Source organism: Ambystoma mexicanum, chromosome 2p, assembly GCF_040938575.1.
Source record: "Ambystoma mexicanum isolate Mex_15411 chromosome 2p, UKY_AmexF1_1, whole genome shotgun sequence".
In the NCBI taxonomy this organism is placed as follows: Eukaryota; Metazoa; Chordata; class Amphibia; order Caudata; family Ambystomatidae; genus Ambystoma; species Ambystoma mexicanum.
The window spans coordinates 1,041,144,818-1,041,170,499 of NC_090923.1; positions in this window are offsets into that span (position 1 = coordinate 1,041,144,818).

Below are 25,682 nucleotides of genomic sequence, written 5' to 3' on the forward strand. Positions count from 1 at the left end.
TTGGAAGAAAAAAAAATTGACACTTTTTTTTTCAAATTTCTTTTTTTTTTCAAAAAGCTTTTTATCCTTCTTAGGTCGATAAATGAGTACCAACACAGGTTGGGTGATATTGTATGCATATTTATTCTATAAAAAAGGGCTTAAGCCTGTGCTATACCATAACATATCATTTTGGCATTGGACGTCTGCTTCGATTCACAGTAATTTAGTGTACTTAGGAACAATGCTATTTAATGCCACTTCCTGTTTTGTTAAGGTGTGAAAGGTTGTGTTTCATCACTTCCTGGGATGTCACTTTGGGGTGGGGTCAAATGACATCACTTCCAGTGATGTCATCAGAGGTCAAGGGTCGTGAGGCAAGGGGTAGGCCACTTTTTCTTGAGGCGGGGTGGGCCACTTTTTTTTGGGTGACCGGGCCTATTTCTTGTCCCAGTCCGACCCTGTTAATGACCCTATCCAATAGAGCTGCATGTTGCACTAGAGTGCCATCCACTCAGAGGTAGCCCTTCCTTTTTCAGCTTAACAGCCTTGCGTGCACTGTCTACGTCACATAGAGGGAATCACTGTACACGGTTACATCCCAGTCTACGTATTTCTCGAGCGCGACTATCAACGTCAATAATTCTACAACCTGTGCTGAATAACGAGATAGTAATCACATACTTACAAACACCCGAGGATCCCCATCAACCGTGTGCCCTGCCATATTGGCACCTGTATATCTCTGCCCATTGTTTGATCGATCGTAAGAGAACCATTATAAAAACAATCTCTCCCCCTGCTAAAGCGTTTGCCTTTATTCCAAGGATTTCATCATACAACTCTTCATAATTTGCGCAATCATGTACAAGCTCTCCCTCTATCATTGGCTCAGTTATTAACATGGCAAAATTCACTGCCTTACATTGAACTATTTCGATCGCTGGATTTCAACATAACTACCTTATAGGCAGAAGCCTTTTAGTTTCTAAAAAAATAGTAAATAATGCATATTCAATACATAAGATCATAAAGCATTGCATCACTACACTTCCAGCCTTCTCTAAGGCGGACGCAGCTGTAGTTTTAAAATTGCCTGCACCGAAAATGACCTTCACTCATTTAGGAGAACCCTTTTTCCTTCACATGAAATCAAGTGGCCCATGTACAACACCTTTTATTCGGCATGAGATATTGTCGTACTCAAGGAAGTATTGCTCCTGGTTTCAATTGAACCCTTTACTTCTCCAACCCTCTGCAATAGACCTAGGTCATGGGGGCATGTGGTCAACAATGAGACTGGCACTTTTTCGCCATATCTTCTATCAAAATATTCAGGATACTGTCATGCTATGACCATCTACTGAGAAGCTTTTCTCTTATTTAATCTTACCCCATGAGTAATATTAATCTTAAAAAATCACATTGTTATTAGATGATCTCTAAATATCTCTGTATCTGTGACGTCAGCTAATCTATAATCCTCTCCAATGGTGATTGCTGCATACCATCTGCCTTCATCATCACTTCCATTGAAAAATGTCACCTTTCCTTACATTTTATAGCTGTTTTGCAATTTTGAGGGAAAAACTCGTCCCTTCTCTTCACGCCTCGCTATTCGTGATCTGAACAAGAATTCATCAGGTATTCTCATCGTCCTGTCTACTATATCTCGCAGCTATATCAACAAGATGCGCACTCCGTAATCAAACCTCTAGTTCTACAGGTGTTGCTCTCATGGTCACGTGTCTTGTATACGCCATGACAAGTTCACACATGTTTAAATCATGCATTCCCAATATTTCACACTACATCTTCGTTGGCAACCAAACCTGTCATATTTAGTTCTGTTATTAACCCTCAACCCAACATTTTGACAAATACTTGCCTTGATTCTAACAATGGCACTGATATGTCACACTCTCTTATGACACTTGATAACTCTTCAGACAAAAGAAATCTGCTTGTAAGTTATATAAAACCTTGAGTATTTATGGCTCCCGTCAAACATTGAAGCTTTCCCTCTTGTATAGATGAGCGCATTGCACCTGAGTTTTACTAAAAACAAAAAACGTTTACCTCCTATACTGATGACGTCAACCCTTGGTTCCCTATGAGGACGTGGCTTTGTGACTAATATCGAACACATCAGGTCTCCTAATGAGCTATCCTAATGTGGGTGCAGCCTCATCTTGTTTCCCATAAAGAAATTCCCTTTATCACAGTGACAACATATCTCCCATCCTAGGAGCCAGCGACAATCCTGAATTCCTGTTTTGTTGATGTTGCATAAATACCTACTGCAACTGCCTTTGTGGCAAATTGACCGCTGCTTGCTGTGTCTGCAAGCCCTGCCGTGTTCTCGGCGCTTACATATGCTACATCATTTGATTCTGAGCAAATTCATCTCCACCTTGCTGGGAACACGCAGGCGGGTTTGACATCCCCTCTCTTAAGAGCTGTCCGTTTTACATGAACGCTTAGCTTCTGTATATGCGACCAAAAAGTGCCCTGTCATCCCACACGTCCACCATATAGGCAGAGGTCTTCTACCCTCTCCATCTTGCATATTCTGATTGTTATTCTACATATTCTGGAACCCATCTTGGCTCTATTGTTTTCGAAGCCTCTCTAACCATCCTATCAATTCCCTTTGTTATCTTGCTATCCTCTCTCACAACAAGCATTTTTCTTCGTGGAGCAAACCCATTATTACTCTTATCATTTTTGTTTTACTCGTCTGGGGCCTTACTCTATATTACAGTCTGGCTCATCCTTCCTCTGGCAAGGGAAACTATGATGCACTAAACTCACTTGTATTTCCCATCATGTATTTATCTATTGCAGTAATTATATTCCTGCACCGTCTTTTATCTTTCAATGACCTCAAGTTGCTTTTATGTGATGGCACTTTCCCCCCTCTTTATCATGGAGTTGCTTTTTGAAATCGGTCTGACTATTTGAATGGCTACGGATACGTTTAAATCTGCCCATTTTACTTCCTCATCCATAGAAAGGTATTCCCCAGGACCACATGCGTCATCTTTTTCCTGCCCTTGCTCCCTTTCTTTATCCTTTTTGTCCTGTCCGTCTCAATCGGCTCCTTGCCTTACATCCTCAATGCTCTTAGCATTGGGTTTAAGCAAAATCTGACCACCCATTCATTCGTTCTGTATAAGCGCAAACTCATCAGTCTTATCTCTTTCCTCCCTTCCATCTCTTTATTTCTCTTCCTACGTCTAAAGACGTGCTTGCTAGATTGCTTCCTTCCCTCTCACATCTCCCCTAGTCCCTCAGGACCTTAGAGATAACATCTCTCTTAGTATAATTCTCTGAACCTTCGTCGCTGCTTTAAGCTCCCTCAATGGGTATAACCCATCATCTTTCTTACTCTCACTGTCAAGTTCAAGTGGGGCAGGTGGAGCTGAGGTCTCTTCACCCCCTCTTTGCATACATTAAGTATCCAATTGAAAGGACGCTACTCATCTGTCTTGGATTAACATGTTTTTGCAAAGGTTCTAAGCTCGAAAATCGCTTGCCTAGCTTCTTCCCAATGCATGCAACATGCAAATATGTCGTCATGTGCTGCAAAACTACCTTCGATAGTGACCCTCTTTATGGCCACAACATAAACTTTTTATCTACAATTCCTTTAACCCATTCTGTACTGCACTGATTAAGCTTGGGTACATGCCCTGGTAACTGTTTACAGAAGTGCACAAGTGGAGTAATCTCCTCCATTTTTAACTTCATCACTGTATAACTCTTGATGCTTTATTTACTTTTATGAAAGGTTTAAAACATTGCTTCAATGCTTAATACAACATGAACATGCACCAATAGCTGCAGCTCCAATCCCTTCGATCACAATTCTTACTTTAATCTTGCTAAAAAACAACCATCAAGTTCAATTTAAACACAATCAATTCTTCTCTACTTTCGCGCTTCTCTTTTATCACAATTTTTCTTTTACTTATGACGTCATCACAAACACATAAATACATGAAACACACAGACACACTTGACCGGTCATATATATTTTCTCTACAGCCCTCTCTAGGGTCTGTCTTGCCCTCTAAGATTCCTCCGATTGGAACGTAAACCTATCTCTTCTGGACCGTCTTTACCCGGTCCCGTATCCTATATGATCCAATACGGGACTCTAGATTAACGTTTCTGCTAACACTCTTTAAAGTTTAAGAATAGGGCGTATCCTCTTATCGTGGCCTCACTCACAATTCCTCTTTACTTGCTCGGCAACACCCGAGTCAATATCTGTTCAATATCTCTATTTGCTTCTATTCTTACGTCACATTTATCCTGCCTCCCTCTGTTACTCTTATTTTCCCTTAATACTTTCTTTCACTCACTGCGCATGCATCGATTTGCCATATTCTTTAGTTTTTTCTCACCATTCGCATTTTCTTTCTTCTTCCAACCCTCTGGATCCTACGCCTCTTTTACCGCCTCTTCAAACTGCCGTCCGATCCGCTGCTCGTAGACGTGGGAGGGGATTTTAGGAGAAAGCAAGGGACCCGTCAGACCTACCCTGCAGGGTTTTGGTAATTATGCTGTGCAGCCGAATGGCAAAGGTTGTGCGATATTGTTTGCAAAGTTTACTTATGGCGATCGATTTTTTACCAAACCATCCTCTCCACTACCAAGTGAACTGGGTAATCCTAGCCCATGAGAGCGAGTACCCTGGAGATGAATGGGGATGCAGATTTGATTCACACATCAATAATCAAAACAACTCAGGTAATTTGGGAAGACTGTTCTATTTTCAATTGTCTAAAACAGGGAGTACAACGAACATCAGCGCACTCGCTCGATATTCTCACTCAAACCATCTTATAAAAAACGGTGTTCTTATACAGATAAAGTGTCATCAATGATGTTTCATTTGCGTACTACCAACGTCATCCTACGTGGCAACTACAAAAACCTATGTGCCGTAATGATAGGCTCTCAGTGAGTAACTAAGTATGCATTCTACATTAGCATGCATCAGTGAATGAAAGTAATTGGGTACTTAACATGAGGTTGGGGAACTAAGCCCTCCCCTCAAAAATGGCCACTATGAACGTCACTAAATGTACAACGTCCCATTGGCTACAAAACTATAGGACCCTTAATTACGTGGTCCCCTAAGATTGATTGGTACTCTTACCTTCTTTAGTACTCTTCCACCTACGTCTAGCAGCAGGCAGGCTGAACATCCAGGTGCTGGTGAACTCATTTTCATACCAGCTTCCCACCAATTAGCATACTAATCCATCATCACCTCAATGGTCCAGTGTCAATTAGGGCTTTGAAGCTCATCCTTGAGAGTGTTCTTAACTCTGAGAAATTCAGGGAGTGAAGGAACAGTCTGCCCTCGTGCGTAGGTGTGACCAGCTCGTTCATCCAACTTCTTTCTACCACGTGACTGGACACCATGAAATCGAACATATCGTGCATTTAAAATACTAATTCTTAATAGACCTCTGACATCTTTTGTCTTCCTCCAGGCCTTCAGAACAGGAGCTCTGTTCTTTCACTCGATTTGTATCCAATGTCAGTTTGCTCCAGTTTGATAAGACCTTGGCTTCTTGGCTCATCCAACTCTATCTGCCGAGATTAATTCCGTTAATTCAATGTGCCTTTTGACCGCGACACACTTTAAATGAGGCCTTCTCGTTACTGTTGAGCACCGCTATAATGCATAGTGTAAACATCCATCCTTTACTTAATCGTCTACATATATGTATATATTGGTGCTTGCCGTAATCTACTCATTATAAAGCATAAGGCTAGCTTCACGATTATTTTGCTACTTGCGTTTCTTGTATCTGTACACGTGTTAAACTAACTCGAAATCGTCATTGTTTCTGTGGCATAAGTTTCTTCACCTTGATCCCAAGATGTCACCTATCCTCGATACTTTCTAGATGCCTTATAGAATATCTGCATTCTATGGTCTCTGCATCTCTTCTATACTTGTCAGCTCGACTCTGTGTGACGTCACCATTCATCTCTGCCGTTTATCTGCTCTGCTTCTTCAGGAATCTCTTTTAAACGCCCGTCATACTTTCTCGTGTGCAGGTATGGCTTCCTCAATGGGAACCTTGTCTCCCAGATTCTCTTCGGTATTGTTAGTCTCACTGGTACTGCACAGAGTCCATACTCTGCCCAGTCGGTTTAACTGCTCTGTGTATGTCTCGTATTTTGGTTTCCATGCTATGGGCAACATAGGCGATATAGGTGAAGTGGTTGAGGTGGGGGTACTTAGCTCCTCCTCTAAACAAGACAGATAGATAACCACATGCAAGGAAGGCAGGAAAATATCTGTGACATTGTAACTCTCACCTGGTATCCACGGGGATGTCACTCAGCCTGTTCTGACCTCTTACGACCTCAAACCCTTCCCTGGAGGATATTCGACTGGAGATTGGGCCTGAAACACAGGATTGGTAGAGTTTAAATCCCTATTGTCTCTGTGTGCTTGAACCCTTTCTTCCCCAGGGTCCAACCCTTCCCTTTGAATCACAGCTCACCTTGTTTTCTTGGATAGTGTGCTCTCCATCCTGCCTTCAGCGCAGGGGTGCGTTGATTGATGCGGGCTCATTGCTGCCTAGTTACTTCACTGGCAAGAGTCCGACAGGTAAGTATAATGAGTATTTTGAACAGTTCTCTACCTTCGTTCCTTTCCTTCCTTAGATGATGGTGGTGTCCGGGGATGGCGGCGTGCTGCTGAGCCGAGTAGCGCTGAAGGTGATGAGAAGTTCCGGAGAAAGAGTTCCCCCAGAGCGGCTGGGATTCAGGTAAGCGTTTGAAGCTCGTACAGTATTTAAAAATAAGCGAAGATTTGCAGAATGCTTACTAATGCCTTTTTTCTGTTCTGTTCTTTTCCCTTTTCCTTAGGAAGCGGCGTGCCGGGATGGGAATGACACTGCCGAAGATGCCTGCAGGACAGAAGGAGCGATGACTGATGGGCAGAAGCACCGCAAGGTAAGGCTGTTCCTAACGGTGTTCTTGTTCTTGCAGGAGCTGAGCGCAGAAGAAAGATGCTGGCCTACTACAGAGCGATCTGAACACGGTGAGTGTCACGCTGCAGGTGCAGAAAACGCAAAGCATGTTTCTCAGCCTGGGTGTGGCTTAAATAGTCTCTGGGTATCCCAGGTGCCTCTGGGCTGAACCACACACAATAGACTAGACCGCACATGCAGTTTTGGGAACCAAAATATATGGGGGCATCCATCTTGTCCCCATCAATGCACTACAAGTCCAATCCCCAATGTTATCCTATGGGAGTGAGTGAGTATGGTGCCACAAGCGCCAAGTCTGACTCCAAGTGGGTCTTTGGAGGAATGGAGAAGCCCTTGAGGGCCATCTAGGTGATTGTGGCCTGGCTCCAGCCTGACATCTTGGAGGGCTGGGGACATGAGGGGCGGGAATCATGACAGCACTCCCCCCCCCAAGGCCCCTCTCAAGGTGGCTCTTCTGTCTGGTCCTGGTTTGGTTGGATGGTTTTGATGAAATCGTCTAAGCAAGCGAGGTGCATGGATGTACTCACAAGGCTCCCATGTCCTGTCTTGTGGACCATACCCCTTCCAGTCTAGTAAGTAGTATAATTTGGATCTGACGTACTTTGAATCTAGGATGTCCTTGACTTCAAATTCTGGCTCCCCGGTGACTACTACTGGCTGCGGTGGCATTGCTACCCGGGTCCCAGGTTGGACAGATTTAAGGAGAGACACGTGGAACACAGGATGAATTTGCATGTTTGACGGCAAAGTTAGTCTGACCGCCACAGGATTTATCACGGTGGTGACGGTGAATGGACCGATGCATCTTGGACGGAAAGTTCGGGCTCCTTTAATGGACACATGTTTAGACGCAAGCCAGACTTTGTCTCCCACTTGGTAGTTGGGGGGCTTTGCTCGGTGTTGATCAGCAAACTTCTTTTGGTGATTCTTAGCTTGAAGTAGGTGTTCAGCTGCCCTTTTAAAGGTTTGAGAAATGGTCGTGTGCAAGGTTTTGACTGCTGGCATTTCCAGGGTTGTAGGAACGTCCAACTAAGAAGTACGTGGGTGCCTGCCATACATGGTATAAAAGAGTGTCTGCCCAGTGCTGGTGGGTAGGGAATTATTATAAGCATATTCATCTATCCATAATAGGTTGAACCAGCTTCCTTCAGCTTGGTGTAACATGCAACGCAGATACTGCTCGAGCGTCTGATTTGTCCTCTCAATTTGACCATCTGTTTGGGGATGGTGGCTGGTGGATAGCTGGATGTCAATCTGGGCCATAGAGCAGCATTTTCTCCAGAAGTTGGATACAAATTGAGTACCTCGGTCTGAGACCAAAACTGAAGGAAACCCATGGAGCCGTACGATGCCTTCAAGAAATACCTTTGCCAGAGTGGAAGCATTTGGGAGCCCCTTAAGAGGAATGAAATGTGCCATTTTCGAAAATAGGTCCACGACCACAAGAATAGTGTTAAACCCTTAACTGGGTGGTAAATCAGTAATAAAATCGAGGGACAACGTGTGCAAGGGTGCTAGTGGGATTTCCAATGGTTGTAATAGCCCAGCCGGTTTCTGATTGGATGACTTGTTGTGAGCACACACTCCACAAGATAGGATGAATTGGATAATGTCTTTACGCCTTGTGGGCCACCAATAATTTTGTTTTACCTTGGCTATGGTTTTAGCGATTCCGGGGTGGCCCTCGATCAAGGAATCATGATAACCGGACATGACTTGTTCTCGTAGTTCTTGGTTTGGTAAGAATAAACGATTCCTGAAGTAGGGCAACTGATCTTTTATCATGTAATGTTCTCCTTGTGCACTCCACCCTTGTAATTGCTCCGGACTCATCAGGTTTTGGATTTCTTCATGTAATTCTTTCTGAGTTATGGTTGCTGTGATTCCTAGGAGCTTGCCACTCGGGATGATTGCTATTGGGTCAGGGGTCTGATGCCCTTGCTCTCCACCCCCATACGGGAAAGGGCATCGGCCTTCCCGTTTTCCACCCCTGGTCGAAATGTAATCACGTAGTCATATTCTCATATTCAGCAAAAAAAAGTGCCCTACGTAGTTGTCGTGAGGATTGGGCCTCTGCCGGTTTTAGGTACTGGAGGTTCTGGTGGTCAGTTATTACGGTGATTGTGTGTCCGGTGCCCAAGAGATAGTGCCGCCATGCCTTAAAGGCTGACTTAATGGCCAGGAGTTCTTTGTCTGTGATAGTGTAATTTAGTTCAGGGGGTGTGAATTTACGCGACCAGAAGGCAACAGGGTGTAACTGGCACGTTTCGGGGTCCTTTTGTGAGAGGACGGCTCCCATAGCTATGCTTGGGGCGTCTGTTTCCTGGACGCTGGTGCCTTGATGAGGTCGAAAACGATAGATTCTTGGTGTCCATCCTGGCACGGAAGGGTTAAAGCTGCAGTGCATTGGGATACTGGACCAGAAGCTATTTCCGTGCAGTTGACTGTGGTAACAGTGTCGGCGGTTGATTTAGGGCGTAACAGAAGCCCCATATTTGCCGCAAGATCCTGGTCGATGCAATTCCCAACGGCTCCACTGTCTTTGTACGCTCTTACTGAGTGCATCCGAGATGGTTGTTGGTGATTGATCAAGACCACAGATAGTGCAAAATGGGAGGTCTGTAGTTCACTTTCTTCGTCGACAAGTGGACCCCTACACTTGCCGGGCTGGGGAGTTTTCCGATTCCTTGATGGTATCTTCCTTGTCTGTGGCCCCTACCGTCCTCCTCGGTGGCTTCACAGGGCACTCTTTAAGGAAATTACCTGACCTTCCGCAGTACAGACATAACTGCTGCTGTCTCCTTTTATCCCTTTCTGCTTTAGTCAAGAGGGATCTGACCCCCCTGATTTGCATTGGTTCTCCTGAACCTTCCGTTGTTGGAGCAGTATTGTCCTTTGAACTCACATACATAGGGTGAGGGTCCGGTCTGGTTCGATCTGCTCTTCGGTCCTGCAACCTATGATCCAGTTGAACAACAAGGTCAATGAATTCTGAGCAGTCTTTCGGGGGGTTCACTACTTGTGCAAGAACATCCTTGAGCTCCCCCCGCAACTCCCGATGAAATAACGTGGTTCTCTTCTCCACTGGCCATTCTGCTTCAACTATGTGTCTATTGAATATGGCTATGTATGTTAATAGGTCTTGATTCCCTTGGCGTAGGGACAGAAGTTCGTTGTCTAATGCCTGCCCATGAGTACGACGGGCGAACAGCTTTTCCATCTCCTGCTGAAAGCCCCTGAAGTCATGCAGCAAAGGATCGTCTTGGGCCACAAATGGTACAGACCAGTACGCAGCGCTACCACTCAGGTAGGATAGCACAAAAGCGACCCGTGATTGGTCATTCGGAAAGGCCCCTGGCCTACAAAGGAAGTGCAGGCGGCACTGGTTCATGAACGTTGCAAACCTCTTGGGATCCCCGTAAACCATTCGGGCAGGGCCAAGGGAACTGCCCCGGGAAGGGTTATCTGAACGTGATTTGCTGATGGCGCTGGCATCGAGGGCACGCTTACCAGCAATGGTGCATGCCCTGCTTGTGACTGGAGAAGTTGCCTGCTTAAATCATCAGTGCATTCTTTGGCTACTATCAGCTCTCTCCTCAAGGTGTTGGTCTCCTACCTGGCTGCATGTACTTCGGAACGTAGCTGCCCCAACATGTGGGCTAACTGGTCGGTTTCTGATGTTTCCATGACCCCCAGATGGATTTTGATGTGAGGCTTTGCATTCTGTACCGCTCACCTGGTATCCACGGGGACGTCACTCAGCCTGTTCTGACCTCTTACGACCTCGAACCCTTCCATGGAGGCTATTTGACTGGAGACTGGGCCTGAAACACAGGGTTGGTAGAGTTTAACTCCCTATTGTCTCTCTAGTGTGCTCTCCGTCCTGCCTTCAGCGCATGGGCGCATTGATTGATGCAGGCTCGTTGCTGCCTAGTTACTTCACTGGCAAGAGTCCGACTGGTAAGTATAATGAGTCTTTTGAACAGTTCTCTAACTTCGTTCCTTTCCTTCCTTAGATGATGGCCGGTGTCCGGGGATGGCGGCGTACTGCTGAGCCGAGTAGCGCTCAAGGTGAGTGAGAGCGTGATGCGCGATGCACCCCTTTCGTATTTGCATTGAACTGAGTTCTTTTCCTGTTTCTTTTAGGTGCCGCAACGTTTTCAGCGTGGATGCCGGTTATGAAGAAGAAATGCGGTAGGTAAGCGCGTTATGCGGCGCCTCTAGATGTTCCCACGCTAACCTGGAGTGTCTTTTCCCTCTTGCAGATGGATGAGAAGTTCCGGAGACACAGAGTTCCCCCAGAGTGGCTTGTATTCAGGTAAACTTTTGAAGCTTTTACAGTATTTAAAAATAAGCAAAGATTTGCAGAATGCTTACTAATGCCTTTTTTCTGTTCTTTTCCCTTTTCCTTAGGAAGCGGCGTGCTGGTATGGGAATGACACCGCCGAAGATGGCCGCATAACAGAAGGAGCGATGACTGATGGGCAGAAGCGCCGCAAGGTAAGGCTGTTCCTAACAGTGTTCTTGTTCTTGCAGGAGCTGAGCGCAGAAGAAAGATGCAGGCCTACTGGAGACCGATCCGAACACGGTGAGTGTCACGCTGCAGGTGCATAAAACGCAAAGCAAGTTTCTCAGCCTGGGTGTGGCTTAAATAGTCTCTGGGTATCCCAGGTGCCTCTGGGCTGAACCACACCCAAAAGACTAGACCGCACATGCAGTTCTGGGAACCGAAATATGTGGGGGCATCCATCTTGTCCCCATCAATGCACTACAAGTCCAATCCCCAATGTTATCCTATGGGAGTGAGTGAGTCTGGTGCCACAAGCGCCAAGTCTGACTCCAAGTGGGTCTTTGGAGGTATGGAGAGGCCCTTGAGGGCCAGGTAGGTGATTGTGGCCTGGCTCCAGCCTGACATCTTGGAGGGCTGGGGACATGAGGGGCAGGAATCATGACAGAAATTTTCCAAAATAATGTAGCCCACCGCCCCCGCATGCATTTGGGTCCCTGTCAGAACCCGTGGAAGCTGAACCCGTAGTGTAGTAGTCGAGTTCTTCCTACCAATGTACTCCTCTGGATACCCGAGGTGAAACCCAGAGGAGTCAATTAGTCGAAAGATGGAACACCAGACGAAGGACCAGGCTCTGTAAGGGAACAATGGCACGTTAGTCGGAAGGTCAGAATATTCAATCTTTGCAAGAACTAGCAAGGCATTAATCTTTGGACTAAACTGTCAAGGCACTAACCTAATAAGTTAGATGAGTTTTTCTAGTCTGGTCTAGGAGGCTTCAATTGCCATCAGAGATTTTCACAATGGTAACTCTAAAGAGTAAACAAGATGCAAGATAAAGCTAAAAGCAGCTCACAGAAATCAAGTTAGAAGAATACTGTAGAGGACAGTGATTTATCAGGACAGGCTCCTGCTTGATTTGGATAGCCCCATGGAGCAACCAGTTTATTATCTAACCCGACGGCATGAGGACGCTAGACGGAAACTAAAATCTTAAGTCCCAGGACTATCCTGTCGGCACGAGGACGCCTAACGACCTGAGCGCCAAGGAATGTGCAGTCTCCAGTTTGCGGCGCCTTGTAGAAAAACACTGGTGTGGTGTGGAGATGTTTCAATGCAGCCAATCCAAAGTGAGCGTAAGAAATGAAGCGTAGTTAACAGGTCCAGGTATCGGAGCAGATGTTCCAGTTGTTGATGTGAGCAGGTAAGTAACAATCCAGATTCAAAAATGATGACTGAAGGCAGTGGGATTCCAGGGACGTTCCGAGTCTGTAAAGGTGCAGGCAGAAAGGTTTACAATTCAGCAGGCAAGGGGATTCCCAGAAGCGTTCCGGGTCTGTCAACGTGCGGGCAGAGAGGTTTCAGTTCAGCAGGCAAAAGGCAAATCCTAATAACGGTCCGGGTCGGAATTGGAATACTGGAAAGCAAAACAAGGCACAAGATACAAGAATACAATACAGAGTTCAAAAGAGTGCGAAGCCGTAATTTTTGCAAAATCAGAAGCAGTGACTTGCGCAACACGGAAGTATTTTATGGTTTGACATGGAAATATACTCCTCCCCTCAAACGTCACACGCTGGAATGAGAGTGAATCGGATGCCAAAGTCGCCATGGCAACCGATACATCGAAGTAAGAGGGGACGGTGAAAGCGAGATGGTGCCACAAGTGGCTTCGTTAATGCAGCCTTCCTCCTGCATGCAGATCGTCCCGTAATTTGCCAACTGTTTTTGTTTTCAGGCCATTGGTTAACACGTGACGGCATCCTGACAGTCCCCTCAGTTGAGACAGTGTATCACTAATCCAGCGACAAATGAGATGGGCAGACACAGTATTCGTCCTTTGAAAGATCATCTAAAGAGTGGAACAGGGAAAATCAAATTACCAAGCTATATAGCGCTGTAGATGAAGCGGGTCAAGTCGAGACTTTGCTGTCTGCGGAGTCCACGTGCACCATCCCGGTCTGCCTTTGGATTATTTGGATTGTTTCCAGATATGTGTCATCTGCGTGCCTCCTGGTTGTGAGGGTGTGTGCCTGCACATTGTGATCTGCAGCCTAATTGCTTTGTGTGCCGCTCTACCCACCCGCTCCTCCAATGTCTCAACAAGCATTCTTGTTGCCATGAAAAACGCTTGAGACCCCACCCACCTTTGGTCTCACCCTGTCCATGCAACCCTACAGGATACATCATCTCCGGCCATCAAGTCGGGTCAAGTTGAGACTTCGCTGTCTGCAGAGTCCGTAAAGGGGTGCGCTTCTGCTTCCATGCAGGACTTACTGTCAGTCCGAGATGTTACTCCATCAGCTGCACTGCAGGTACTACCTGAGTTGCCTGACTCCATGTTACCGGCATGTCCTGTTCATCCATCTATGGGCCAAATTGGCGTGACAACTGTGACTGTTGTTCTACATATCATTTCAGCAATTTTGTTGGGTACCTCAAATCTAGCGCTCACAATGCAACCTTTTAGCACAGATTTCAGGCATCCCACTTCTACACGTGACCTTGTTAACTTGACTTACCCTCTCTGTGCTCCTAAGGCTACATTACTTCATCTTGGACTATAGAATGCTAGGTCATTATGGGTTTATAGTCATTAAATCGAAAGAAATAATGTCGAAAGTCAAAATATAGAAAAAATAATGTAAAAAAAAGTCGAATTTCTTTTTTATTACATTTTTTTTCGGAATGGGGGGTTCCCTCCCTACCCCACTTTTTTGTATTTTTTTATTTTACCCCCTTTTTACTTACTAAACAAAAATACATATAAATAAAAAAATAAAACATTCAACTTTTTTTTCTGACATTTTCTTTTCGACATTTTTGACATTCGACATTATTGTTTCTACTGCCACCCCACTTCTAGTTCTTGGTGGCTTTAATCTCCATCTCTCAACCACACACTCTGCTCTCCCTTTCCTTTCTATTCATGGCTCTCATTACCTAGCTCCCCTTTCTACTCCTCCTTCCCAAACCTCAGGCTCTTGTCTAGATCTTATATTTACTTCCTCTCTTACTACATCCCCTGTGTCCTCCCTTCCCGTCTACCTGTCAGACCATCATCTTCTCTTGCTCTCTATTACTTCTTATATTTCCTCTCGCACTTTGCCTCTCTCAACTCCTCCCTTACTTACGTCGCGATTTGTGCAAATTCAATACTACACTCTTCATCTCTCCTAGCACCTCTGAATTGGTGACTCATGCATTGTTTTCCACTCTGGCAGCTGATGAGGCTGCTTCTGCCCTTTCCTCCTCACTTTCAACATCCCTTGACTCACTGTACCCTCCTTCATCTTTTTACCCCACATGAAAACCCCCTCAACCTTGGCCCCCCCCCCCCCCCCGTCTTCGCATGATTTGACATGTACTCAGGTATTAAGACAGATGCTGGTTAAAACTGAAAACAGCAGGGAACTACAGTTCTTATGCATCTTACCATGCCCTCTATGATAATTGTCTTCACTCTGCTAAACAATCTTACTTCTCTGATCTCCTACACTCACAGTCATCTCATCCTAGTCGACGTTTTTAAATTCTGTCCCGTCTCCTACTCCCTCAACTAATTCCACCCTTACTGCCACAGATCTTGCGCACTATTTCACTTCCAAGGTCTCCTCATTTAGATCTTTAATTGAATCGTCCAGTACACTGGTTACTCCTCTGACCCCTCCTATCTCTCTGGTAACTCCCAAGGAAATCTTTGCTGGTTTTGTTCCCATCACTAATTAAGATACCTTCCGTCTCCTTGCTTGTGCTCACCCTACCTCCTCCCCACTGGATCCCATACCATCTGCCCTTATTCCTAAAATCTATCCTCTACTTGTTCCCTATTTCACAATTCTGTTTAACTCCAGCCTATCCCCTTCTGTTTTTCCAGCGTTTAGAAAGATGGACTCTCAGGGGAGCAAGGGAGGACAAGAGCCTTGCAAGGAGGGCATTGCCCCCATCCAGGTGGGATAGGATCAGTGCTTGAATGGTAGTTCTAAAGCCACCCGGAGAGAGGAAGGGCTTGACTTTACACAGGAGGGAGAGCTGATACCAAGCTGTCTGAGTTTTCTTAACTATGTGTGCTTTGAAGGAAAGGTGTTTGTCGATGTGGAACCCGATGGACATGGCGTAGGAGGTGAGCTTGGGTGTGAAGCCATTTTTCTTACTGGTAGCCAGTGTAGACTTCTCAGGGCTGGTGTTATGTGGTCTCTTCTATTTAGTCTCAGGAGTAGTCATGCTGCAGTATTTTGGATGTGTTGTAGTTTTTCTGTGAGGCGTTCTGGCAGTCTATGGTAGAGGCTAGTTTCAACACTATCAAGGAGATGATTGTGAGGGTTCTGCAGTAGGGGAGTATCCCTGTTACTAGTCACAGGCAGTAGAAGCATTTGTTTGCTATTGCGTTGACTTGAGGCTCTAGAAAGAGTCATTCACAAGTTTTTTATCAATGATGTCTCCGGTTGCATTCCCATGCATGGTGGCCAGCTTAGGTATATCTGTGTTTTATTGTCTTCTGGCAGGGAGATCATTATTTTTGTTTTGGTCAGATTTGCTTTGGATTGTTATTTGTCATCCAGGTGTATATGTCCGTGAGACATTTGTTGAGTATGTTTTTTGGGTCTCGGGCAGAGGTTATCTTGAATGTGAGTTTGTATCTTCTGCATAGTTGTAGGTGGTGTTGAGATGCACTTCCAGCTCCCATGCCCTCCCAAACAATTCAGGCTTTGGAAAATATACTAGTGCATGCAAAAGTGAACGTGTATGGCTGCATGGGGGTGAAACCTGCAAGGTGTGAATTGTAGATATAGATGTTTTGAAATAGCTATGGATGTGTAGATAGGCATTGTAGCACAGCATTCAAAATAAGGTGTATAGCAATGACAATGTAGACACTACTCCCATGCACGGTAAATACCAAAGAACTGCCATAATTGAAGTGAGGCCTAGCAGTATGCAATCCCCATTGGAAATATGGCAGTGCAGCACAATCAGGAGTTAGGGCCTCATCACAAGTTGGGCAGAGTGGTAAAATGAAGCAGTAATGCTATTAGCATGGCATCTACTGCTCTGCCAATTTCCAGTTGGGTGGAAAATGGGTGTTTTATCTCTAGCTTTTTGCTGGAGGTAAAAATAACCATTTCCCACCTGTTTTCGGTGCTATTAGTGCAGTGCTTATACCGCAAAGTAAGCCCCATTGGGTACAGTGGACCCAATGGGAATGGGGATTTGTCTCCCCACCACAACTCGGGATCCGGCGCAAATTGCACCAGACCGAGTTGTGGTAATGCTAATAGCGTTGGGCGCTATCCCGGCTCAATTAGCGTGGGATACCACCCAACCCCTAATGAGGCCCTTGGAGTCATCTCCCTTTCCCAAGCTCCAGCATTAAAATTGAGCATAGAGGCCTTCAGGGCAAAGAAACTAAATGTTTAATTGTATTGAGCTAAGGGCCTGCGAAACCAGACAGGAATGTGAATGGACAAGCACAGGCAGGGCTGAAGGACAAACCGATAGGAGCCAGGATAGAGGTCTCAAGCTGCCAAAATGACTGGCCTATATTTAAGACAATAACTCCCCCGAGGAGAATAGCCATCCCATTTGAACTGCCAGATGCTTGTAAAAAAGAATCCCTAAATCCATAGAAATCTGATTAATCAGTGTGGTCCTCAAGAGGCCCATGAAAGGAGGGGCAGCTGGGGGCCGGGGGGGGGAGAAAAGAGTAAGAAATCCTATGATTTGTGATACGAAGAGCAGAAGGAGATGTCAACACATTTAGGTCAGCGCCGGGGAGGCATGGTGGGGTGTATGCATGTCTGGTATCAAGAGAGGTGTACCATTATTCTAAGGGGCCAATTTGATCTTGGAGCTATCCATTGAGCTCATGTTAATGATCAGGTGCACACCACATGGCCAAGCCAATTGAGAGGGTAATAACCAGGTACCTCGCCAATCAGGTAGCGGATAACCAAGATGATGGAGCAGGGAGACCACATGTTAGAGGGTACAGGTAGATTAGGATGTGGCTAATTGGCCAAGGGACTACAGAGGACTGGTAGTTTGTACATAGGTGATAGCCAATAAGGGTGGGGGATTAACACTTATATTTGTTACGTCACAAGTGACGCTTTCCTCCCTTAAAAACCTGTGACCTGTGACTGCTATGAACTAACCAAGAGCTCTGTGGCAGTTTGGTTCCACAGGACCTTCTGTCACCCTTTTTCCTTTTTGTATACAAAATAAACTTTGTTTTCCATGCAAAGAGGTGCACCAAGCTTTTTTCCTTAGAGGAGTGTTTTTCTACTGTCTGGAGGTCTGCCTTACAAATGTGGTGACCCTGACATGATGCCAGACCCTCCACGGTGATGTGATAGAGGATTCCTGGCTGCACTTCCGTAGGGGCCATACCCACCTGCTGTGATCAACCCCTGTGTACAAACTGAAGAGGTTTACAGGAGCCGTGTTGCCTGAATTTCTGTCTGCTCTTTGGAGCGGGCGCTGCTCCTGGATTGTGCAGGCTGTTGATTGGACCCTGTGATGCAGGAACGTGGGAGAGCAGATACATGTAAGAGAACCCTTTGCAGGAGAAAATAATACGGGTGTGAGAGTGTTTGGGATATGAGTGTGTTGAGGGTGAAGTGAATGTGTTGTCAAAGGACATGTGGCATTGTATATTTGGGATTTTTATTATGTAATGTGAAAGGAGAAAGGAGTAACGGGATCCTCTCCGATTGGGGAGAGAAGACAGAGCTGTACGATTAAAAAGGAAAAGAGAAGTAAGCGTAGAGGCCACATATATTTAAAGGGCCTGGTCCTGTCTGCCCAATATAAAGAGGGCGTGAGAACAATATAAAGAGGGCGTGAGAACAAGTAGTAGTTTTATGTGTTTTATTGGTGTTCTTATTGTAGTGGTGTGGACCAAGGTGAGGGTCCAGTTTTGTTGTATATATAGAGGTGAAGTGAGATTAAGGTGTGTATGTTTAGAGTTATGACATGTGGTGTGAGGTAGGAGTGAGGTGTGTGTGAACATTGATGAAGGGGAGAGTGGGGGAATTGGAAGTGGGAAAGGGGTGGAGAAGGTGGGTGTTAAGGAACCGCTGGATCTGAGCCTGGTTTGACAAAGTACATCATACTAGGGGAAGTTAAAATGGAGCCGTCGACCCCATTGGAGTATATTTGTACGGCCCCCTGTTGTATAGGTAGAAAATAATGAAATATCATCAGGAGTGGGTGGCTCAGACGAATGGCGAATGTATAAACTGTGGCCAGAACAGGGTACTAACAACAAACGACAAGGAGGTTTTGGATCGCATTTATATGTTTTTAGCAGCAAAGTATAAGTGGAAAAAATGAAAAAACAGAGGTGTTAGTAGTATGGAAGATGGTGGAGGATTTCAAAGATACCGCTCTGACTTTGCAAAGACATCGAGCGGGCCACCTGCAATGTGTGTCCTGGCACAACCATATCCATTGCTCCAAACGTCCAGGGGTACCCCATCCCCAGTGACCACGTCCCAAGCAGCACAGCCTCCCCCAGTAGGGTGCAACCCCACACGTGCAGCATCCAGGTACACAAATCCCACCTGTGTCCCACTACCGCTCCTCCTCCACATCCCACGTTGGGCCAGTACAAAAATATCCCGAACTCCATAGCATCTGCAGCCGCTTGAGCTCAAGTGCATAGAGAACCAGACCGGATGCTACAGCAAGAGTTAGAGCAGGCGTTAAAGAAGACAGAAGAAGAGTTAGTGAGACTAAAGTTAGACAGGGGAGATGGGGCAAAGAGAACCTATTGGAACAGATGATTTGAGAGCTGGGGACATTTTGTTCAGAATTAACAGTACAGCAATCAGGGATGTGCATGAGGAAAAATATGGTAATGGGGAGTATTCTGAAGGACATCATAGGGGAAGGCTGCAGTCCAAAATTTGGATGGATTATGGGTTGGTTCGGCCTGATGCCGAAATGGGCACAGCTGCAGAAGATACAAAGGATGAGCAAGTGGAGGAGGAGACCCCACCTGCGATATCGCTCCAGGTGGAGAGTTTGGGGGTGGGGCAGGTTGAGAGTGCGACATGGGCGCATGGCAGTTGAGAAGGGCAAGGGAGGAAGAAGAAGGTGGTAAGACAGGTGGGGGCACAGTTTCCATTGTTACACAAGGGTCCTGGGCGGGCTAAATATGTACCCCAGCCACACATGGACAGAAATAATTTAATAAAAGTGTTACCATTGCTCACCACGGGTGCAGATAAATGGATATATGCATTCGAGAAACAGGCAGCAGGTATTACCCTGGCTGTGGGTGACATGAAACGCTTGTATGCCGCAGTGTTAGGAGATCAGGCAGACAACATTTGGGTCAAGGCAGGGTACCCCGGGGTACAGATAGGGGATAACCGACATGACAGGGCCCATTTTAATAATTGCAAGGCCCGAGTGTGGGCGGCGCTATGGCGCACATGCCCAGACACACCTGATCTCCAGTCAATAATGGTGCGAACTATGCGGGACCATAAGGACCTGGCCCAGTACATATTGTAGATACAGGAGATGTGGAGGGCAGAAACGGGGGACCCATGTGACAAGTCCACAGCATATTTCTACTTTATGGTTAAGAAAGGCCTCACGAGGGAATGCAGAAGGAGATAGATCAGGTGTTGGGTATTGAAGCAAAGTGAGGGGCAGAGATACAGTGTATAATTGTACACCATTGTAAATGGTTGAGAGAGAGCGCAAAGAAAACGGCAGAGATAGTACAGAATGCACAAGAAAAACTAGTGCAGAAGAAGCTAGCAAAGTTGAGGGTTGAGGGAGCAGTAGTAGCTGCGTCATAAGGAGGGGAGACAGAGCAGAGGGCAATATTGGGAGAGGTACGAGAAGCCCTGCATGGGGAGGAGGACATGATTGGAATGGTGGATATCAAGGGCTGTATCAGCGAGGACCCTCAGGAGGGTACCCCAAGGTTAGGGAAGGATTTGCAGGATCCCAAGGAGGCAGAGGAGGATTTGGAGGGATGGGCCCAAGGGGGGTGGAGGGTATTGGGCAATGTTGGACATTTTGGAGGATGGACCACTTCTCACAGAAGTGTAGGAGCAGCCAAGCGGCTGAGTATAACACACAAATGCCCCCATATATGTAAGGTACACCCACCCCTTGCTTACAGCCTTATGCCATGGTACCCCCAAATGCTTTGTACGTCACACTACCACCTATGATCCTTTCAATACCTCCATTACAGTTCCTGCAGCTTCCTGCCCCAGTGCCCAACATCACACAAGCTTATGCAATACATCCAGCGCAGCCACAGGCCTCTGAAGTAACCAACAGCAACGTGGTACCCCATGGCATTGTAACAAAGTATCAGGAGGCCAGTGTGGTAGGAGGGAATCCCTTCACCTTCCCAGGGACAAACATTTATCCAGACTAGGACAGCCCACAGAGATCTTTAGCGTGCCCAGTCTTGTCAGTCACTGCCAACCCAGAACAGGAACCATTGGTGGGCATGGAGATAGGAAACAAACCATTTATTTTCATGGTAGACACAGGAGCAACAAAGTCATGTATCAAGTAGGGGCATTTCCCTGTGTTGGGTGAGGTAATGGACATGCAAGGGTTCTCTGGGGCAATAAAATATGTTCCATTCACAAAATAATTACCCATTAAGGTAAGTAATAGGGAGCTATGAGCCCCATTGTTGTTTTCAACTGTGTCCCCTTGAAATGTATTGGGAAGAGATGTGTTAAGCAAACTGAAGATGATGATTTCATTCACGGAGGAAGGGGTATTGTGTTCCACCCTAGGTATAGTTTATGTGAGGGCAATGCTTATTGTGCACGCATTAAGGAATGTGAAGGCATCATGAAGCAAGACACAGACAAAAATGAAAAAGTTTATGAAATCAAATGTCAAGATGGTTAAAGCCTAACTTGCCATATACAAAAGGTGGGATTTCCCTACCTGAACAAAACTAAGGATAGTCTGAGTCAGATAGTTGAACTTTAAAGTCCGTCTCTGTCCAAAACCTATCCTTACCACCCTCACAACTAAAGCTAAATAATTTGTAGGGATGTCAATGATAAAAGAAATAGTGATTAACACAACTTTCTGAGCTTTTTCAAGCTCCTAGTTTAATTTCAGCTCCTCTTCCGCAAGTTCAGGAAAATACCACAAAAGTCTTGTGGTTACCTTTCCCAAGTTCAAACAGTTTCACAAATCCTTGGAGTTCTCCTCCCCAAGGTCAATGCAACACAGTTCCCAAGAGAAGGGTCTTGAGGGCTCCATCCTCAAGACAATATTGCAGATTATCAATCCTCTGGGTTTTCTTCCCCAAGACTCCAGCGTATCAATTTATACTTGGTTTCAGTCTTTCAAAGTTCACCATTTCAAGTCAACTTGACACTCCTTACTGGGTTGGATTAACAGTTCATTTAAAGTGCTCCTTCTTGCTTTGTTTCACAATGTCTTCGGCTTTTCTAATTGAGGGTTCCCTGGCCTAGCCGCAGTTGGCAGACCGCACGGTCCACCAATCACAGGTCACGAAACCAGGAACCCTAGGCTTTTCAGCCCACAAAGGCTCTTCTGTATGTGTCCCTAGGTACAGATTTACCTTCACTAATCTTCTCCTTGTTGGCCTCTTGGCTTTATGGGCAGGTTCACACTCTCTTGGCTTTGCCACAATGTGTCACACATCCTCTGCCAGTCTTTGGCCTTGCCTACTGTATTCATTCATAAAGTTCACTTTGTGGTGGTCTTATTTATTCCCCACCTTTCAGTCATGCTCTCTCACACTTGCACTCGTATTTCGTGTGTTTGTTTTTAATGGGCACTTTTCCTTTAACTTGCTCATAGCCTTGCCAGCAAAGGTTTCATTCAGCTCGGTATAAAATATTGTAATCAGCCTTTCAGCTTTTGTAAAGAGTGTTTTCTGTTGTTCCCTTCAATTCGATTAAATAACACTTTCATTAACAAGGGATACAAAGACTCGGTTTCCTAGTTCTGGAAATTCTCACACTCAACTTGTCTTTCAATTTCTGTTTGAATTATACGCTTGCACAATGATCTGCTACTTAGTTTTATCTTGCGTGTCATTTCATCCAATGGGAATCGCTTTAACCATACTGCAGCGTTACTTTTCAGCATGTGTGTGCATAGCGGTCTGCGATTTCAGGGCTCAGAGAAACTCAGAGTAACTCACTGGCCTCTTTGAAGTGGCTGGGTTGCACGTCAAACCTCCATGTGAACTGCTGCGGCTTCAGATGGCCCCTTTGAGCCTCCAAATGTGTCATAATTGTCTAGTACTTTTCGTCACACTTTCACACTTATGATATGATATGGCATTTATAATGCAGCTGTACACAAGTGTTTCACTGCTTTCCAATGCGCAACCTCCGGCACATGGATTATGAGCTTCTAGCCACTCACCTGGTAGGATTCAAGCATCTAAGAATCCTCATTCCTGGCGTGCTCTGCTACAAACGGCTTACTCGGACTGCCACAGCCTTCACTGCTACCATGCTTCCTCTGCTTCAGATTGCTCACACCGGCTGCTGCATGACATGCCAGGTTTTCCATCTCTTCTTTCCAGCCCGTTCGCATTCCCAGCCTTCTCTCAACTCTCACACAGGTCTCTCTCCCTGGTGTGCAGCTCCACCTCCCATACTCCCTAGGACTATTAAGGGCCCACCTTCAATTACCTGACCTTTAGGCAACCTATTTGTGGGACATGTCTGGCTTCCCCAATGCTACTCTTTCACTGTCTTCTTCTTCATCTTACTACCAGAGTGGTGAATGGTGTTCACTACTCCTAGTCGCTTCTTCCTCGTCCCAGTACTGTACTAGATCAAATGTGGGGAAATGAGGGAAGATGTCTTAGAGTAGTGCATAAAGGCTGGGGGAGGGTTAGGTTGGTTTTCAGTAGGAAAAGGGGATACCATGTCTCGCCTGTGGGTACCCCACTCCCAATCACCAAGGACCCTCCACCCAGGTGATCCTCCCTCGCTGCTCCACCCCGAGCGCCAGAATCCAAAAGCAATGGCCTTTCCCCAGCCACCTGAGAAGAGGATCCAGGGAGAAGTAGGAGTGAGGATATCCTCCGGTTTCTCAGAAGAATGAGGGGGCAACTAGAGGAGTACCCGTGTGTCCAGATTTGTGCATGTATGGGGCTACAGTATTGCTCAACGCAGTGCCAGGTGTGGCTAAACAGTCATGGAGAGTAACATCAGAATTCTTGTTCAGCCCAGCCCCAAGAACATGTAGTAGGGACGATTAGCACACTTGATTTTGAAGGGATGGTTGTATCAAGAGACTAAGAACATGTTGCTAGGGACAGATGCAGAGGGAGGAGAATGGTGCACGGTTCTTTGCCTTGATCAAGCCCATCCATTAAAAGGGGTGTCAGAGGATCAGTTGTGTGAAGACATGGACAATGAAGGAGAGATCATATTGGCAGTATGTGTCCCCTGTGAAATAATGATCCAGTACCGAAATGATCCATGATGTTAGCAGGGAATAGTTCGCTCAAGGAGATTTAGCGCAAGTGCCCTACAGCTTGTGGACAAGCAATCCCCATGATGTAGGACTACTAAAGAGTGTGACACCTGTACACATTACCCTCAAACCTGGACCAGTATTGCCCAGAGTAAGAGTACCCATTAATGAAAGAGGCGGATGAGGGGATACATAACACCATCACCGTACTGTTACATCAGGGCATTATAGTACCATCAAACTCCCTCTACAACTCTGCTACATACCCCATCAAGAAGTCAAAGGGATCAAGTTGGAGAATGAGTCTGGATTTACTCCCCTAAACAGCATAGTCCAGAATGAGTTTCCTATTGTACCAACCCCAGCAATGATACTTTGTAATATACCCGCCACAGCGAGCCACTTTATGGTCATTGACATAAAGAACACCTTCTCTATTCCCATGCACCCTGATTCTCAGTACCTCACCACGTTTACCAACTGTGGGATGTGATTCCAGCACACTGGGCTCCCACAGGAGTACTGCGAGTCCCCCAGTATCTTCAACAGAGTACTCCATGCAGATTTAGGCAACATACATGTGCCCAGTACCATCATCCAATATGTTGACGATTTATTGGTGTGTAGAGCCAATGAGCAGCAGTGCATAGAGGACTCCATCCCGCTGTTGAAACTGCTCACAGACAAGAAGTACAAAGTAGTTAGAGAGAAGATGCAGTATTGTCAACAGGAAATGCTAAATGTAGGTCAACTGATTTCTGTTGATGGCAAGAGAGTAATGCCTGAGCGTGCAACTACAGTGTGCAGCACCCCCCAGACAGTCACAGTAAAAGACACGCAGAAGCTCCTAGGGTTGTGCAATTATTGCAGGACATGAACACATACACAAGGCCATTATTATAAGGACCTAAGGAGGCCCAAAAGACAGAAAGCACCATCACATGGACAGGAGAGATGTTCAGAAGCTCAAGGACATCATTAGTACAACTCCTGGTTTAGCAACCCCTGACAAGGCACAAGAATTCTATTCGTTTACACATTCGGATGGATAGATAAGGACGGCAGTGCTGATTGAAAAGGTACCACGCATCACAAGCACTTGGCTTATTACAGTGGCATGCTGAACTCAATAATGCAGGGTCAGTTCCGATGTGAACAGGCTCTGGCAGCAGCAGCCTTCACCATTCAGAAATCAGCTACTATTACCATCGGGTGTTCAGTGACCTATGCAGTACATGCAGTATTTGCAATACTGGAAAAGTCTAAATTCACACTGACAACACAAAGGGCCTTGGCATACACAGTAATAATATCAAGCCCATAAGGAAGTATAGGTGGGCAGCGCTGTTTTGTTTGATTTCCTGTGATAATTTACACATTTCCTTGTAAAGTTGATGGCAGACCTCAGAGACCCAGTATACACTATACTGGTATGAAATGAAAAACAGAAGAGTGTGTCGGATGAAAGATTTCCATCAGACCTGGGGTCATCAATCGTGTAATGAAGACTACTAGCAAATTTTACTCCTTCATGCAATTTTAAAGAGCAAAGACAAAAGTTCCATATGAAAAAGAGTTGTTGTTTATAGTTTTTCTTGTGGTTTTTTTATTCGTAAAGTTCATTTTAGTGAAGAAGCAGAATCCCAACAAAGCCAATGCATTTCGGACCTGTTAATTGGTCCTTCATCAGGGTGAATTCT